At 39.1% G+C, this 19,544-nt stretch overlaps 1 protein-coding gene across 9 annotated transcripts in view; it reads left to right on the forward strand.

Moving 5' to 3' along the window:
- The first annotated feature begins 2,846 nt into the window (after positions 1–2,846).
- The window catches only part of LOC109405151 (uncharacterized), an 80,407-nt gene continuing 63,709 nt past the window's right edge, over positions 2,847–19,544 (forward strand). For 2 of the 9 annotated variants that reach the window (XM_062853271.1, XM_062853279.1), the window contains exons 1-2: positions 2,847–3,215; positions 9,898–10,324. The gene's annotated coding sequence lies outside the window, so the exon portion shown is untranslated. Of the gene's footprint in view, positions 3,882–9,897; positions 10,325–19,544 lie in introns of all 9 variants that reach the window. The other 7 variants (XM_062853272.1, XM_062853273.1, XM_062853275.1 and 4 more) reach the window with 7 other exon arrangements.

Consider the following 19,544-nt stretch of genomic DNA (forward strand, 5'->3'; position numbering starts at 1 on the left):
GCAAGATGTCCCTTCTTATCGCAAAGTTTACTCACGTAACTCTTGTATGTATTGGCATTTCCGGAAATCGTGATCACCTCTTCCGCAGGCGAAACACCGTGAATCACTCTTGCACTGCTTCTTCTCCGCACCTTGCTGGATCTTGTGCACGTCCAAAATACCACGCTGTTGGAGAGTCGATTCTTTCTTCAGGGTCTTCATCAAAACGTCGAAGCTGGCTTTCGCTTCTTCCTCGCATACTCGCTCGAAGTCCAACCACGAATAAGTTCTTGATGAACACGTCCAGATCTTCTCCAAAATCGAAATTGACTGTTAGCTTCTTCAACCTCGTGGACCATTCCATTATCGATTCCGCATCACCTTGCCGGGCTTCGAAAAACCGTGCTCGCTCTTGAAACACAACCAGCGTCGGGGCAAACCACTGCTTCAGCAAGTCGCAGACCTCGGAAAACTTCTTTTCTTCAGAATGCACAAATTTTTCACGATTTGATAGACTTCCAAGGAAACCGCAGTCAACAGGAAAGCAGCTCGCCGTTCGTCTTCCGCTTCTTCGATTCCATACGCCACAAAAAATCGCTTCATGCGTTCTTCATAAAGCGGCCACGAATCTACAACGTTGAATTCTGGTGGTTTGACGAAATTCATTTTTCCGGAACTTCAATTTCCTTTCTTGGTCGTCGCCAGAAACTGTTAGATATGGTCAATCTTTATTGGAATCAGAACTTAAACTAATTATTACAAAGCAATTTTCTTCTACGGTTACTCTGATGATTGTTTAGACGCCGCAGATCGAGTCGTCGCGTTGAACGCAACACGTCGCAGAAACGCTAGTCGCCGCTCCAGATGCAATACGCCACAGATTCCTAAAGCATTCCAGAAGGATTCTGTAAGCTTGATGCATACCTGAAAGAGTAAGTAAGTAAGTAAGTAAGTAAGTAAGTAAGTAAGTAAGTAAGTAAGTAAGTAAGTAAGTAAGTAAGTAAGTAAGTAAGTAAGTAAGTAAGTAAGTAAGTAAGTAAGTAAGTAAGTAAGTAAGTAAGTAAGTAAGTAAGTAAGTAAGTAAGTAAGTAAGTAAGTAAGTAAGTAAGTAAGTAAGTAAGTAAGTAAGTAAGTAAGTAAGTAAGTAAGTAAGTAAGTAAGTAAGTAAGTAAGTAAGTAAGTAAGTAAGTAAGTAAGTAAGTAAGTAAGTAAGTAAGTAAGTAAGTAAGTAAGTAAGTAAGTAAGTAAGTAAGTAAGTAAGTAAGTAAGTAAGTAAGTAAGTAAGTAAGTAAGTAAGTAAGTAAGTAAGTAAGTAAGTAAGTAAGTAAGTAAGTAAGTAAGTAAGTAAGTAAGTAAGTAAGTAAGTAAGTAAGTAAGTAAGTAAGTAAGTAAGTAAGTAAGTAAGTAAGTAAGTAAGTAAGTAAGTAAGTAAGTAAGTAAGTAAGTAAGTAAGTAAGTAAGTAAGTAAGTAAGTAAGTAAGTAAGTAAGTAAGTAAGTAAGTAAGTAAGTAAGTAAGTAAGTAAGTAAGTAAGTAAGTAAGTAAGTAAGTAAGTAAGTAAGTAAGTAAGTAAGTAAGTAAGTAAGTAAGTAAGTAAGTAAGTAAGTAAGTAAGTAAGTAAGTAAGTAAGTAAGTAAGTAAGTAAGTAAGTAACGTAAGTAACGTAACGTAAGAGCATGATGCAGATAGTTTGTCTGTAAAGTTAGTTGGCCACATTCAGCTCGGAAGGTTCATTACTAGTTTCCGATTGACATGTCCTAATCATCTGTTAAAATCAGACCCTCGAGGTCATAGAAGCCAGCATGAGACGATTTATTCAGACTTGTTCTACTTTTAATCCAGCATCAATACAACCACTTCCACAAAACATCTAAACTCTAAACCTCACTAGTACTGTGATAACTGCTAGTCGTTTCCTAAGTACATATAGTTGTTGAATGAAATAAAAGCGCAAACGAGCATTAGAACCGCAATGAATCCGTGTATTTACCCCACGAGTAAAGACCCACCTGGAACCCCATGTGAAGGGTCTCTCTCTTTCGAATGATTCAAGTACCGCTTGTTAGCGAGCTCTTTGCATATAAGCCACTCGATGCGCAATGCACAGACGGACAGTGTATAGGCTACATAAACATAAACTTTATTCCTTATGGACTACTAAACCTTTCGACGACTTGATACCGGGAGCAAGCAAAGCGGGGCGCAAGGGCAAGTAGTTGCAAACTTCGATTCGTTCATATGGTGAGGTGATTCCGAAAAGAAGCATGTAACGAGGAAGTGGAGAAGAGGGTGAGATATAAAAAAGGAGACTGAGCTGGTAGGCCGACAAAATGTAAGATCACTTTTCTGTGCGCTCATTGCTACTCGATTGCTCTCTTGCCCTTCATCGAGTGCTGGAGGCACACTGTGTTGAAATTGAAACTTTTAAAAATTTCGAACATTTGGAGGCATTGTATTTCTTTGAGCATCTTTTTCCCAAGGTTGCTCTATAGGTTGAAAAAAGATTTTTAGGGAATTCCCTCATGAACTCATCCAGAGATTTCACCCAGGGATTCGCTCAGAGATTCTTCTCTCCACAACATTCTCAAAACCAGCAACCAGTTTCTGCTCTTTCTTTATGAGGTTCATCGAGAAATTATTCAAGGGATACCTTCCGAGATTCTTCCTCTAGCTTCCAACCTCCTTGATACTAACAATGCAGAGCCTGTCTCTGTCCCTACCTGCAACCATGTATACTTAGATTTCGTTAAGTTAATAGGCTGTATTTATTACAGTTAATGGATACCCAATTCTACAACCCCTTCCAGGACAGTGTTCTGCTCTTTCTGCTACTTGTTGGATCTCGCAGGTCCCAGGCCTGGAGCAGCAGCCAGCAGCGACATGCAACAGAACACCTCGCATAAGGAGCACGGCACGATCAACAACAGCCAGAGCTCAACATCAACACCATCATAATCACTTTGGCAGCCTGGCAGCGTAGGGTTTCTTGCGTATCTCACCGTCGTCGTCGCCTCCTGAGAGAGGGAGAGACCAAAATGCAGCGACACCAAAGGAATGTGTCTGCCTGCCTGTCGGTTGCTTTGCGCTGGCCTGACTCAAGAGAAGGAAACCAGTTTTCAGTTTAGGTCGGTTCGTTGCTCGGCGTGGAGTGTGCGATTGCGTCCGGGCGAATAGTTGAATTGAAGTGCTGCGCGACGACCGTTGTGAATCATAATTTTCGGGCAGTTCGTTTCGTAGGTAACCTAACGTTTGGGAGATTCAAATTTCGTTTTATGGGTCCCACAGCGTGAATGGCCGATAGTGTTTTAACGATCGATTGATGGCGTTCCAGAATTGCGTTCTAGTTGGGTCGTAAAGAGCACGAGTGGTTTTATTAGGGCGGACTAGAGGTACCGTGAGAGTGTTTCTTGATCGTTGTCGCCGTCGTCGTAGTGTTCTTTTTAGCATTTTCATTGCTTAATTATAGTTGTACGACGACGTGAGGTGCTGCAGCGCTCCCATCATCTTTTGCGGAAACTTCCTGCCATTGGATCTCCCTCTCTCCAGAATAGCAGTAGCAAGCGGAGGCGCAAATCTGGGCCCATAACCCGCGATAGTTTATGACCTATCAACTCTCAGAAGGTGGAGTGAACGACATCCCATGAAGTGAATGAGAATATTTCAAACGAAAATTTCCCTCATCCGGCCTCTCGATGGTCGTCATTGAAACAGAAGAAGTGGTCGGTTCAGAAGTTTAAGAAGATCTCGCCGTTTGCTGCTTAGAAGAATTCAATTAAGCCCATTAGTGCATAGTGAAGAATGATGCGGCCGAACGGCGTGCGAAAAGTATGCGTGCTTCGAATGGTTATTAAATCACTTAATTAAGATAGAAGAGTCTCGTGCCGGGCTAGGAGGAGACTTAGTGTGCGCGATCGTTCCAAGAAGCCATTGAAGATTTCTCATCCCAGATCCACAGTGCCTGTGACGGCGGTGTACAGCAGTGATTTACTTTCATATTCGTACCAGGGCGATGTTTTTAGGTTAAACTGGTCAAAATTCGACGAACATTTCATCACATTGAGAATACTTAATCCATTAAAATGATAATAAATCAGAAATAACTTGTCTGCAAAATTAACGCGTTTTCAAATAATTACCAAATTCAGAGATCATTTGTTTATCAGTTGTGCCCTTGGTTGTATATTTTTTGTAAAAAATCTCTATAGGGTCTTGTACCATTGGGGCAAGTGTACCTAAGTAAATTTCAAACCAATTGATCTGAATTTTTGTGTTGGGTTACGTATAAAATTAGGTTATTAGGTATAAAACTGACTTAGTTACCACGTGCCCAAAATAGGTACACTTGCCCTGAACCCTGACCCTATTTGTTTTTCGCAGCAGAAAATCTATATTTCAAATCTGTATCAGCAATTATTGAGACAGATCCGAACAGTTTATTTTCAGTTGCTTTTAAGCTAAAAAAGGTGGAATTCATTTAGACTAATCTTAACGATTGATTTAAGTATAAGTGTCTTACAATTTCGGTGACTTCTAGTGTTTAGCGGTTCAAACTTTCCTTTTCTTGCGATAAATTATCACTGCACTGTAATCTACATGAACAACGATCCTTCAAATTCAATTGCATGAAAAAGAGACTTACAAGTAATGAGATCGAACTGAGGTTACTCTACGATTCTAGTTCCAATCCGTTACGACCGCAGTATAAATAGCTGTAATATTAGTTACAAGATAGTTTCATTGGCCTATTTTACTTCAATTGTACTTACAGTGCCGAATATGTAGTTTTATAATAACAAATTCAATAACGACAATAACAACTCCTATCGTTTTCGTATAAAATTAATCCAAAATAAACAAGTTGGTAATGATGTCTGCCTCTGCTGATAGCTTATCAAATTTTCCAGTCATTATTTGACTGCTTTGATCTTCAGTCCCACGGTTGTCAGATTGAAGAGTGATGAAGATCGCCACTGTCTGTTGAACATGCTTGCATGCGACCTTCCGTGTTGCCAGTACCAACAATATCTGTAAAATTAGTATAATTTCCAAGTTTCCAAAAAAAACTGTAATTCTCTATACACAGAATCTGTATTGAAAAATATCCTCGGAGAGATGGGCATTTTATTTCTTTATTTTCGAACAGTACTTGAGCAATATGAAAAAAAAGTTAATGTTAGCAACCAAAAAAAGGTTACTTTTTATAATTGAAAAAGCAGCTTCTTTCCTCTTTTCAACAACATTTCGTTTAGAGGTGGTTTCTGGAGAACCTTTCGAGTTATAACGGTTTAAATGAGCCACCATTTGACCAAAATCGAGGGGTCTCTAACTAACGGGGGGTCTATCAATTTGGTTACCAATTGCATTTTCCTTACTTTTTGGAGAGGACTTTCAGTAAATCGCCACGTTTTTGAAGACAAGGTGTAAATAGTGGGCCGTTCTCAGCGAGAATTACTCAGCTGTACTTTGTTACAAAAATAAAAGAAATTAATTACTACAAAGGATTAACATATCACAACACATAGAACCTTACAAATGCACAAATAAAAGACAACAAAATTTGACGCAGCACAGCACATTACATAAATGTGCCCTGTTATTCAGATGGATAACATCTTCCGATCACAGGATGACGAGGTTTCATGTATTGGTTTGGGTCCATCAGTCATCCTGGAATTGTATTTTATTTGGCGGTATGCCTTTTAGTTCACAGCATTTGTTGCTGTGTTCATTGCTTGGTTTTGTCTAGGAAAACTAATCCTAATCGGGCATCCCATTTCGAGTTTCGACACTTGAGCTCAATAACTTGAAGTCCGTGGCAGGGAAAGGTTTTTGTCTCTAGTACTTGACCTCTGCCCGAAATGGCCTGAAAGTTGGCAATCAATATTGGATTGCATTTCATGGGCCTCTATTTTTCCAGAACTCTATAAATGTGTATTAAAATTCGGGGAGTATTTACAAGTTAAAATAAAACATGTAACACAAAGAACGCACGAATATAGAATTTATAACACATTTAACAATTATTCTGTCTTATAATTGTAACAAATATTTATACCCGTAACAACTTACACTTTGTACAGCGCCTAAATGTATTCTATTCTAATTCTACTATATCGAACTGGTTGCTGTTGCGCTGCTTTTGCTTTCTACCCTATCATGGTAGAATGATGAGCACGAGGATGTTGATGTGGGGTTGTTGGTTGTTCCTTTTTCCAGTCTGATTGGGGGTCCATTATGAGTTGCCGTTTGCCGATGTCCAAGTATCCGGGTACGTTTGAACCATGGGCTCAGAAGAGGGTCAGTGTCAGCTGCTCTCAGACGGAAAGAGCAACTGACAAAAGTGCCGGGGCTGGGATCGAACCCATGACCATCTGCTTATGGAGCAAACGTGTAACCAATTGCGCCACGGGCCCCGGCTAGAATCATTACTTGTCCAATATTTTTGAACGCAGGAAGTGGAAACTAGTCTTTAACTGTGAAAATTATCGACTCGACATGGTCTCCGAAAATTTTTATCCACGATCTGAATACAGTCACAGCTTGAATACGAGGGGAGTAGTGTATCCGTAAAGATAATAAATGTCCCAAGTAACCACAAGCATTATATCATAACATTAATTCAATCGTATTATAGTATGGCTAATGCAAGATAACATTTACTCTACATCTGTCAAGTAATGAAGCGTTTAATCTACATTATGAATGCAATGAAGCATTACGGTTTTTTGACAGTTAAATTTAGTTCTATATGGCCGTTGTTTAATGCTTTTTTTCATTATCATATTAAAAGCTTTATAGCAAACTATTATGCAAGCATCTCATGCTCTATATGTACCATTACTAAAGTTTACATCATTTGCATCCATTGTAAACAAAATGAACTTTATGTTCGAGAAAACTGAAGAATCGCTTTTGAGAAAATAAATATTCACAAGATAAAAAAAACACATGGAGCCCAATTCATAGGGATTGCGACACACTCAGATCATCATGCTCAGATGTTGCTGTATGAAAAGTGATGATAACATTTTCAGGATGTAGGACGTCAAGGTAATCAGGCGCCGTGAACACTAAAATGATTCAGCAAAACTTTTTTGTTAAGGTTTTGAAACCACAACTCGGTAAGGTTTGAGCAGAGTATACGTTACTTAATATTGCGCATTCTTCCACATGAAAATACAAAGTAATTATAGCACACAGTGTTAGCGCGTCCGGGTTTCATCATGGTACAGGATCAGCGATTTAGGTTCGATTCCCGATACAGAAAAAAAAACTCATCAAAGCGATAGAGTTGGAACAAGTAGATGTAGTTTTTTTTTTCTTCTTTTTTCTCATGATGCCTTACGTATACATTCTATACGATTTCATTGCATTAGCTATATTTGACGTTTCTGGTACAAGCATTTTAAATACTTTAGCAATGACTATAGTAAAGCTTGTTGATGAAGCTTTATATTCACAATAGTAGCGCCACTTTCGACTTTAAATCTACTTTAATGGTATCTTTATGGCAAAACAACTTTATATCGCATGTCACATAATAAACTATAAAGTCAAATTAATGCTCCATATACGGCTTCATGGTTACTTGGGTAATTTGTGGACGGCACCTAAACGACAACAGACTTGCACCACAGACAAACAGACGTTTCACTCCACTCACTTTCCATCGTTTCCCTTTTTATTGGATTATTCAAATATTCCGTAGTTCGCAAATCGCTCGCTCATGGCGCTCGCATCGTTTTTGCTCCTGTTTGACCCTAGCTCACTACCATCTGAAACTCCATAATATGACCTGGAATGTTGTAACACACCCCTGATCAAGGCTGTTAATCGATAAATCATCGTTATCACAAATAAAGTGCAAGCATAGACGTCTCACTTGGAACAAAATGCGATAAAAATCATCGTCACGAAAACGTAATCGCCCATTGCTAATTACGCTGTGGTTCAAAAACCCTCCTGAGTAGATGGTGTTTTACTTTTACATCATTCCAGGTCATATTATGGAGTTTCAGATGGGGTTTTTGAAGCGTTATAGCGCGTTTGAGGAGGTTTTGGGATATCTTAGTACACAGCAAATAATTCTGTAATATCCAGGCGCGTATTTTCTGGCGACGTATCCAATTTCTAACGTAATTTCACTCTGTTGCATCGTTTTCCAACAATTATCACACTCATCATGTACACCGTAGTTGGCACCGAAAAGTGTCAACAAACCTATTTCAGCAGATACCTAGAAGCAGTATCATATTTATTCCCTTCCTCCTCCTCTCTCCTCTCTTCTTGGCGTAACGTCCTCACTGGGACAAAGCCTGCTTCTCAGCTTAGTGTTCTATGAGCACTTCCACAGTTATTAACTGAGAGCTTCCTCTGCCAATGACCATTTTGCATGTGTATATCGTGTGGCAGGCACGAAGATACTCTATGCCCAAGGAAGTCAAGGAAATTTCCTTTACGAAAAGATCCTGGACCGACCGGGAATCGAACCCGTCACCCTCAGCATGGTCATGCTGAATACCCGTGCGTTTACCGCCTCGGCTATATGGGCCCTTCCTCCTAACTCGGTGAAATAGCCGAGAGGTAAGGGATATGTCTCACAATCAACGGTTCAGTGTACGAATCCATGCCAATATTTTACTTATATATGATTCATCTATCGATCCGGTTCTAGCGATTGCTAGACCCACTTTAAAGCTGCGGCGGGTAATTTGCTGCATGGGAAGGATGTAACTCTACATCACTTTTACGACGTGACTGATGTGCAGCGAAAATGATGTGATATCACAAGAATTTTTTGCTGTGTAGTCTCAGCACGCTTATGGGGCTTTTCAATTTCGTTTCAGGGGTTTCGCGGGCAATTTAAGACGTTTCAGAGGGGTTTCAATGCCGTTTTGGGTATTGTCAGAGGCGTAAGGTTTCAACGGGTTTATAAGAAGGGTTTCAGGGGAGTTTCAGAGCTCACCAGGACGTTTCAAGGGATTTCAGTATGGTTTTTAGAAGCATTGCAGGGCGTTTCAGGAGGTTTCAGGGGCGTCTCATGGAATCTCAGGGGTGTACAGAGCATTTTCAAACGATCTGGGGTTTCAGTGGCGTTTTAGGAAATTAGTCGAGCTCAACTGAGTGTGTAGGGGAATTTCACTGTGTCAGGGGATCTCATAGGGTTTCAGGGGATCTCAGGGAGTTTCATAAGCGTTTTAGAGTGTCTCAGTGGGCTCACGAGGTAAGGGGGTTTTCAGGTGCAAATTAGAGCGTTTCGGGGGTGTCGACACATCTTCGCGGGTTCCATGGAATTTTCATGGGGCGTTTTATTGAAACTCAAGGTGCAACGGATACGTTTTTCAACCAGACGACCGCCCGGATAGTACTCATCCCGAAATACGCAATATTAAGAAGAAAGTAAAACGGCAGCTCCTGAACCTTCCTGGAACCTCCCAGTAACCCTTTCAATCGCATCAGAAACGCAGCTGAAACTCCGTGAACCACCTAAAGCCCTCTTAAATCCCCTTGAAGCACCCCCTTAAACTCCCTTGAAACTCCTTCCTTTCAGGCTCCGATGAAACGTCTAGAAACCTCCTTGGCACCTCCAATCTTCCAGGAGCAATACCTGTACATATATGGTAAAATTAAATAGGACATCAGGATTTTAATATATACTACAGGGCGACGCTCAACTTTTTTGGGTTATCCACTATTAATGCATCAGTATTTTGTGAGTATATACTTATGATGGGCAGTGTATATAGCATGGCATTTGTGTTTTCTAATACTTAAAATTTATCTATCTATTATATATTCGATTTTGGTAGGATAGTAATTATTGGAAACAAATGTTTCAGATTTAAAAAATATCGCCTTGTACGCATATGAAAGTAAGCCACTGCAATCAATACGTTATGATGACCGTTCGCTACTACAGTCGGTTAGTTTGTGGTGTAAAATAAACCAGTTTGGTAATCAGAGGAGAAAAGCAGCATCCAGAGTCGAGCCATCACCGGCGGGTTGCGCGCACCCAAAGTGAGCGGAATGTCGCACAACGAAGGAGAAGAAATTTATCACTAAAAGTTCGAAAAAGGAAATTGAATACGACGACCACTACCACTTGGTCTGGGTCCCATAAGTGAACGACGGGAATTTTATGAATTTTGTGTCTTGACCTGGTGTCCAGGACCAGGCTGCTTGCTAGTGCATAATGTAGTGGGACCCGGATGGTGACCAGCAGTGTGATCAATACATCAGAGAAAAAAAAGCAGTTACAGCTGAAGCGATTGCACGTCCCTTGGGTGGGACCCTACAGACAGTAGACAGACGATCCAGTATCCAGGCGACCGGCGAGAGGATAAAACGTAAGTGAGAGAAAGGTCTGATGAAAGCAAACGAACAAAAAATGTCCAATCAATACAAAAACGAATGACGAAAACCGTCGATCTTCGTCACGTTGTGGACCCGAAAAAAAGGGTCTTCTGCTCGATGTCTATATGTTTTATATCAGGTACCGACCGGGGTCCTAAGCTGACCGGTGGTGTCCGTCGAAGTAGAATAAATACAAAGAGGCAAAGGAAAATTGATGCAAGTCGGCCATCATCTCTGCCGTCATCGGCGGCCAGCCTATAAGAAACAGAGAGAGGCCAAGTCAGGGACAGACAGTTTGAAAATATCGGTTTGACCCAAAGCGGCCTGATCGGGGTACAAGTTATGCACACCATGATTGTGTGTGTGCAGCATGCGACGAGAGGGAGGAATGAAGCAATGCAAATTGCATTTTGTTGTCGCTTGCCTTACGCAAAGTTTTCGGGGGCCTGGTTCAAGTGACCGGGTTTCTATGTCGCCAAGTGAGAAGTGAACTGGAAAGATGCTGTGCGGTAATGGTGTAATGATGTTGATGACATCTGTATTATTTTAATGAGAGAGTTGCTTAACGTTGTTATTTTAAAATGTGGACATTATGCCCCTACATTAATTGTTGTACCCGAGCGTTCAACGCTACCTAACTTCCAACACATTTATGATAAAACACCTCATCGGTCTTGGTCTCATGACCGAAGACGTTCATAGATCATAGAAGTGTTTTAAACATACATATGTACTACATTTCTTAGGCACGGTTTCCACTGCCAATCTGTTGTTAGTAAGGATCCAACGTAGACGATTCTTTCACCACGTCGAAGGTATCTCGTCTGTCGTAACATTATTTCTTAGCTAGACGGAACCTGTCGTGTTCGGTTCCGCTTACCAGCATGTTCTATGTTTTTGACGTATTCACTACTAGCCCGACCTTGCTACTTCGCTTTTAAGGTGGGTATACAGCTCTGCCACAATTCCAAATTTTCTGGCGACAATGTCCATGTCGACCGCAAAGCACACATTGACCAGATTTCGTGAAATACGTATCCCGGCTGTAGAGCCCAGTTGTTCCCATTACTGCTTCCGAGATGATGTTGACGAATTGGCATGAGAGTCCATCCCCTTATCACAGTCCCCCGAGATCTGCATCACCTGGATGTTGACCGGCCGTTGATAAGCCGGTTGAAAACTTTCAACGAACTTATTCGTTATAGGTAGGTGATAGAAGGCGAAGATTATCAGGGATTTCACTTTGTAGGCGTCATTTGGAATAGTGATCGCTCGGAAATTCTCACACTCTACTGTGTCGCCTCTCTTCTAGGTAGGGAAAATTACCCCTTTCACCTGCTTCCTTCCACTCCTCCGGTAGTTGTTCCATTTCCCAGATCCTGACAATCAGCCGAAGCAGACAAATGGCCAACTTTTTCGGGCCCATCTTAATGAGTTGAGCCACAATACGCTGGTAGAAGACACGCTTAATGTTCCAGGATTTGACTTCCGTGAGTGTCGGATCATTTTCGTTCTCTGCTACACTAATGTTGTCGTTTCTTATGTTACCCTGATCTCCCGTGTCTATGTTCTCCAAACCATTCAAGTGCTTATCGAAGTGCTACTTCCACATTTCAATCAGCTCACGACGTCCTCCTGTCAAGCGGTTTCCGTTTTTACCCCAACCATGTGGAATGTTGCCAAATAATTTGAACATACAAGTCTGGAAGAAAATCTTTCACACATGTCTGAGAATTTCTGAAAATGGGTGCATAGAACATATCCAACTCATGTATGCGCTTCTATCTGAAAATGTCTTTCATGTAATTATTTCCTTCTTCAAAAAAATATAACTTTGAAACGGTTTGTTGGATCAAAATGATGTCTTCGTAGATGTTTGGGGATGGGAATATTTGAAGGACTTTTACAAAAAAATACACTGAAAGTAATGTTCATCGTGAATCTATGCCAGATGTCATACATTTTCAATTTTCCAAAAACCTTATCCTTCGATTTTTTTTTTTTCAAAATATTGTTCTGTGGAAAGCAGAACTACAGAGAAGATTCGCTCGTTGGGTTGCGACTGCGTCTCTATTAGCGAATCGCATTCATTTATTTGAACTGACAACTGATTGAAATGTTCTAGACACACGCAAAAGACAAGAAAGATGTCACGAAACTGTCACATACTTGCACAAGCGTTATGTGGAAATATAGCAGCTGCTATGTGATGACGGTCAGATGCCAAACTCCTTTTGAAATTGATTTTTATAATGACAATGCTTTTTAGTTGGGTTTTACCCCAATCAGCAAGCATTTTTTCCTCGAATTTTTATGTTTGATATATTTTTAAAACAATCAAAATGTGTTTCATTTTTGAGATTTTTGATATTTTTGATAGTAGATTCTTCGTACAAGCTTCAATTAAAATAAAGACTAGAAATATTTTCCTATATCCAACCATACCTAAGTTACAGCAAATTCAAAAAAATAAAAAAATAGTAAAATATTCGGACCTCGTTAAATGTTATTCGAGATGATCTGAAAACTCACATATCTGAAAAATTATTGATCTTTTCTGATAAATACTATAAAACAGTAAAAAAACGAATAACATTTCACAAGGAGTCATTCATTATTCATAATTTTTAAATTCACTGTTATTAAAGTATGGTTGTATGTAGGAAAAACATGTATATTTTTTCATAAGAACGAACAAATGCCTATTTCCTGATTTTTCTTGGTGAAAAATATTTTCGAACAAATGCCTATTTCCTGATTTTTCTTGGTGAAAAATATTTTCCAATTTTACAAAAACTAGTTTAAACCAAATTTCAAAAAAAAAATTCTGAAAAACTGATAAACATTTGAACCAGGAAGAATTCAGGAAAAAAGAGGAAATCCAACAATTTCGCCTTTACTTCGGTAAAGTTCCGCTGAATTTCGATGATGTGTACTTTTACAGAAATCATTACAACTGAATAAGTAATTCCAATAAAATAGAAGTAAAATAAGAGTGTTCGTGAAGTATATAAATTTAAAAAGGAATCATCAGACCATCCTGCCGTACTATATTTCTAAAAACTCTATTTCCAACTTGATTGATGGATTGATTTCTTACTTGCGAATATGTACACCATTTAATATGCATGATTTGATTTCCTTTCATTTTTAAACTTTCTTTCAAAGTTCTGCAGTAGCTTAAAGTTGGCATCAAATATATTTCCAAAGACTTTGTATAAATTCTATGTTTTAATTCTTTTTGGCTCATTTCAAAGATAATTAACTTAATTTACGTTTGATGTCTTTTATTTAAAGTTTTTAAAGGTTTTTAAATATGAAAATGTTATGTAAAGTTAACACATTTCACCACATTTCAAAAAATGAGGCTATTTTACGTTAAATTTTAGTATGTAAATATTAACAAATATGTGTGGTTCAATGTCTATGCAGTAAGTATCATTTATTATGTTTCAAATAATCCAAGAAGAGTTAAAATTGAATGAAAGATGACAAAGATATCAACAAATCACTTTTCCATGTTTTACGATAGTGACCCCAAACTTTTGGTCGATGCCATCAAGATTAATAACTTTTTTCCAAGATTTTTTAGCAAGTTCGGTAAAAAGCTGTAGAAAGCTAATAGAAAATAGATTATATTATCGCTCTCATCTTAAAATTTGGTTGACCCAATTTCCAGCGACACTGCAGTAAGTTTATTTTCATTTTTTAGAAAATTTGTCAACTTTGGGTTAAGTTTACATACAAATATTTTTGTGAAAGTTTCACGTAAATGATGTTCAAAGTTACTTTGACTTATTATCTCTTGAATGAGACCTAGGCTTTTGAAATCGGACGCAAATTGACGGAGATATTGGCCTAAAAAAATGTCATGTTTTGGGGCAGTCCCCAAACTTGTGATCGGGAGTGTACGTCCAACTTTTCTAAAATGACTTATGATATGGAAATACGTGCTGGTGGAAAAATCCTATAATAATCAAAAGTGGGTCGCAAGCTAGATAAGTTTGAGAGCCCATGCTCTACAGTTCAGTATCAGTTTATACAGTGATGATTCGTTCGTTGAGAGCTCGTTAGATGGGCTGTCTCGATGGTTGAATGTTCACTGGTTGGGGCAAAACCCAACTAAAAAGCACTGTCAATGTCAAAATAGATGTCAAAACGAGTTTGACGTCTGACCGCCGTCGCATCATAGCTCATGTATACAGAACGTTTGCGCAAGTATGTGAGTGTTCCGTGACGTATTTCTCGTCAATTGCGTGTGTCTAGAGCATTTGGATCAGTTGTCAGTTGCCCCAACGAACGAACACGATTCGCTAATCGGGGCGCAATCGTGACCCAACCAGCGAATCCGGACTGTACTGAGCAATGAAATCAAGTGTAACCATCTTCATGATTTCGTTCATTAAGTCCATTCCGTAGGAATTATGACAATCTAGCCTTATCAACACGACGTGCGTCTGAAAAAATCTGTAGAACATCATACCTAATCTTATGTATCACTATTGTGAAAGCAACAACTATCTCCTAATTGTCGGCCAATTAGCAGTCAGTCCCATCAAGAATCCCAACCAGCCAACTTTCCACTCGACTTGTGTCGGAATAATTCTGCTCGCGTTTCAAACCATCACAGTGCAGTGCCAGTGGTGGCAAAATGGGGAATTATAATTCCTTGGAGCCACTCCACCGATCTTCCGAGAACAATGATCTCCGTCCGACTGGCTCTTCACAGCAATTTACCGCGATAATGGTAATCATTCGTCACGCAACGTGTATTACTGCCACCGGTGCGTTGTTGCGCCGACGTGATGCAATGTTTGGATTCCCTTCTTCCGGCGGGGGAAGGCCGCTTTTGTCGTCAAAGACCGCAAATTAGAGAAAACCCTTTTCCATGGCGGCGCAGTCTTCTAATGAAATTGTTGCAGAAAAAAAAAAACGGCAGTTACCCGCACCCAAGCCAGTGAACAGCAGAACAACGACAATCGTCCGTCCAGAAAAAAGGCAACATATGTGCGTAGCCATCTGCGCGCTTGCTCGGCTGTATACGTTCATTTAATTCGCAAATTAATTCATGCTGCCCGCACCATTATTGCTTGACTTTTCGCAGAATTTTCTTCTGTGTCTGGTATGCAGCTGTATTCTTATTTGTAACCGTACTTTTCCATTTAAACATGAACTGCCCCTTCAATTGAGGGTTTTAAGCGTTTTTCTATGCTTTTAGATCAACACATCCCGAAAAGACTTCGAGCACTAAGCAGAAGAGAGCATTTTGACTAGCCTACAGAGATTCCTCCAGGAATTGCTTCAGTGATTCTTCACGGTTTGGGGTAATCGAAATATGGAAGTAGCAGATCGTCAAACATTCGATCACATTATAGATTGTTCTAGAAATTATAAGAACACCTACGCAAAGCGAGAAAGTAGTGATTTTCTTGATGTTTATACTTTTGTTTTTTTATTTTTATTTTAAGTATATTCTTCAATATCTGTAACAAGTTTATACATTAAATCAAGTTTTCATATCCAAAATTTTCATTACAAAAAATCAACTCTTTAAATCTTTGCACATACATACTTTTATATTGATGCCGAATCCTACTGCGAACTATTTTTTCCCAATTTTTTCACATGATCATTTCAAAAACATGTTTCTTGAGATGCTTGACTGACGTTCTTTTTCTGAAAATAACATTTTGCTCGTGTTTACGGGCTAATTGTGAGAAAAGTTGAAAATTCAGTCTTATTCATTTTTTAAGAAATGAGTTCAGAGATTTTGAAATTTTCAAATATGTTCCTACGACAATAAAAATATTTCACTCTATGTACAATGAAGCTTAGGAATTGAGACGGGCTTGGTGGTCTAGTGGATACCGCTTTTGATTCATATGCAGAAGGTCCTGGGTTCAATCCCTGGCCCCGTCCCTTTCCTTCTACTTTGTATATTTCTCTATACTCTTCTCTCTATACATACAACTCATGTATATCCATATATTCATAGCTATCGCTAGAACCAGAAACGATTGAAAGGCCGTTTCTCTTGCTTCGAACTTGCATAGCACAGTGTCAATCTATCAGATAACGCCTACAAGTTATGCAATCAAGCGAACTGTGCCGCTTTAGCTTAGCTTCATAGTAATAATCGCAGTGATCTATCACCTTACGCTTGGCATCCACGCACCAATGTGTGAACCCTCTGCCAACCATATCCCACCAACACTCTGACATCCGCATGAGTTAGTGCAGACGCAGAGGTATATTCGGTCTGATGTGCATACAAACGATTGCAATCATCACTTCCTTGCCCTTCCCCACATTGACCTGCAACCTGACGTGGCATTGTCGCCCAAGATAGTAGATCACCAACGCTCACACACAGATGCGTATAATAACATTCATGAATGAATTTCTTATATTTTTTATGTAGTAACAAGGTTATTCAAAATCAAATTGCAAAAAAGTTTTTAAGGTACAGTCCGAATTCGCTGGTTGGGTCACGATTGCGCCCCGATTAGCGAATCGTGTTCGTTCGTTGGGGCAACTGACAACTGATCCAAATGCTCTAGACACACGCAAGTGACGAGAAATACGTCACGGAACACTCACATACTTGCGCAAACGTTCTGTATACATGAGCTATGATGCGACGGCGGTCAGACGTCAAACTCGTTTTGACATCTATTTTGACATTGACAGTGCTTTTTAGTTGGGTTTTGCCCCAACCAGTGAACATTCAACCATCGAGACAGCCCATCTAACGAGCTCTCAACGAACGAATCGTCACTGTACCTCTAAAGGAGTGTTTTGTCATTTACAAACCAAGAGCCAAATGTATCTTTTCATAACCGGTATTTGATGTAACTGGGGCCTCCAGTTAGTCTAGTGGTTAAGGCTATAGATCGCCAATCCGGAGACGGCGGGTTCGATTCCAGTTCCAGTCGGGAAAATTTTCTCGACTTCCTGGGCATAGAGTATCATTGTGCTTGCCTCACAATATACAAATTCATGCAATGGCAGGCAAGAAAACCCCTTCAATTAATAACTGTGGAAGTGCTCAAAGAACACTAAGTTGAAGCGAGGTAGGCCAAGTCCCAGTGGAGACGTAGAGCTATAAAGTAGAAGAAGAAGACATTAGAGCACGACATGTGGAAAAATATAGTTTTTTCTTACATTCATTCCTAAATGGCTGGGCTGCAAAGTTATGCTTATAATTTCTGGAACAGTCACGTATGTACTTTGCTTACTAAAAACTTGAGCGATTGGTACGAAATGTCTCCACTCAATGATTTCATTATAAACTCATTAACGCTGCACAGCAGGCCTGGCCGCTTTAATGCTTATAATGCATTTCCAATATACTGCAAACATTGATTATGACAAAAAATGGTAGAAGTAGTCGATTCTATCATTTTTCAGGATTCTTTCAATCAATTACTGAATTTAAAATCCTCATAAATTTCGTTGGAAATTTCATTAGGGTATTCTCTTCGGGATTTTTTCATCTATTTCTTTGAAAATTGTCTTGGCAACTACTGCGATATTCCGGCATTTCCAAACTCATTTTCGAAAAATAGTTACGGGGAAATTGAAAAAAAAAAACAACCTGAAAAGATCTTAACCCTAGTAAGATATTGGGGTCAATATGATCCAGACAGACATACTGAATGTGCATTACGCCAGCATGGTGCGATAGTCCTAACATCCTAGGAGGGTTGAAGGTTGAAAAAATTGCCATAATAATTGCTAGATGATTTTTCCAAAAGCATTGCTTGAAAAAATCCTAAAATAATAGGCGAAAATTTCGTAAAGAAATTTGAAGAAATGCCGATAAAATTATCGAAGCAATTTGAACCGATTTCCAAAAGAATTACCGTAAAACGGGGTATCATTGATCGGCTTGACCGACCTCATGATATGTTCAAACATTTTTAATTGAATCAGTTTCGCAATGAGAAACATCCTAAACATTCATGCTTGGCATGATTACTAGACACAATATTGAGTTCAAAATCACTGTATAAGCTCAATATGATATCTCAGAGTTGAATTTAATAAACGAAACCTTTAAGAAAGTGCTCGTTGTCAGTAAAATTTAAGATTAATTCAAAGGAGGCTTTCAATTCCTTAAACAATTGCCTAAATTTAGAAGTTATTCGCGGTTTAGGGGATTTTAATCCGAAAATAACTCAAAAACTTGTAAGAATTTGGACAATATATTTGAAATCATAGACCACAAATTTAGTAAGTAAGGGTATTTTCAACGGTTCTGTCACATTCGCCCGAAAACCATTCGCCCGAATTCCAAATGCCCGAATGACAAACGCCCGAATGTAACAAAGGCCCGAAAGTCATTCGCCCGAATAGACCATTCGCCCGAAAAGACCATTCGCCCGAAATACCATTCACCCGAAAAGACCATTCACCCGAAAGACCATTTGCCCGAAAACCATAATAATCTTGGAAATACTTTTCTGAAATCAATTTAGGCGTCGTACAGGCTATTGCTTTCTTTGAACACAATCTGATATAAGACTTATACTGTTAAAAACATTTTCAACAATATAGCTGTGAAAACATGCATTGGAATTGTCCCTTTTTTTGTTAATAGGCTTTTCTTTCTAGTTCTACTTTCAAGGAAATTAAATTCAATTTGATGTCATTTTTAATCATAAATTTGCCCTTCTTTCAATCATGCGCTGTTCTTTTAATTTGTTTTTTTTTTATGGGGAAAACATGGTTTCAAAAGAACAGCATATTCAAATAAGAATGCTGCATTCTCGCGATTTTGGTGTTTATCTGCATCCGTTAGCTCACACGTTTTTATTTTTATGAACTATTGTTCATTTTAACGATACGTAGTTATTCCGAGTAGATCAATCGTGAATACTTTAAAAGTATTGACTACTCTGTGCTGAAGTTTTGGCGCTATCCTCTCGATCAACAATGCTGTAACAATTGATGACCAATTATGTAATATTTTCACAAGAAATTAGGCCTTCTTCAAAACATAGGCCGTTCTTTCAAACTAAGCTAATATGATTGTTTATTGGCGCTAGTCCAGCTGTTCTTGCGATTGGTCGGATACTAAGTACACCATGCGTCTGTCCTTAAACTTTCATCACGGCAAACTAGGACAAAAACTTGTTCAAAGAAATTGCATGGAATCGGCGGATGACTTTCGGGCGAATGGTCTTTGACAGAATCATTTTCAACACAAAC

The sequence above is a fragment of the Aedes albopictus genome, chromosome 2 (assembly GCF_035046485.1).
Source record: "Aedes albopictus strain Foshan chromosome 2, AalbF5, whole genome shotgun sequence".
NCBI classification, from domain to species: domain Eukaryota; kingdom Metazoa; phylum Arthropoda; class Insecta; order Diptera; family Culicidae; genus Aedes; species Aedes albopictus.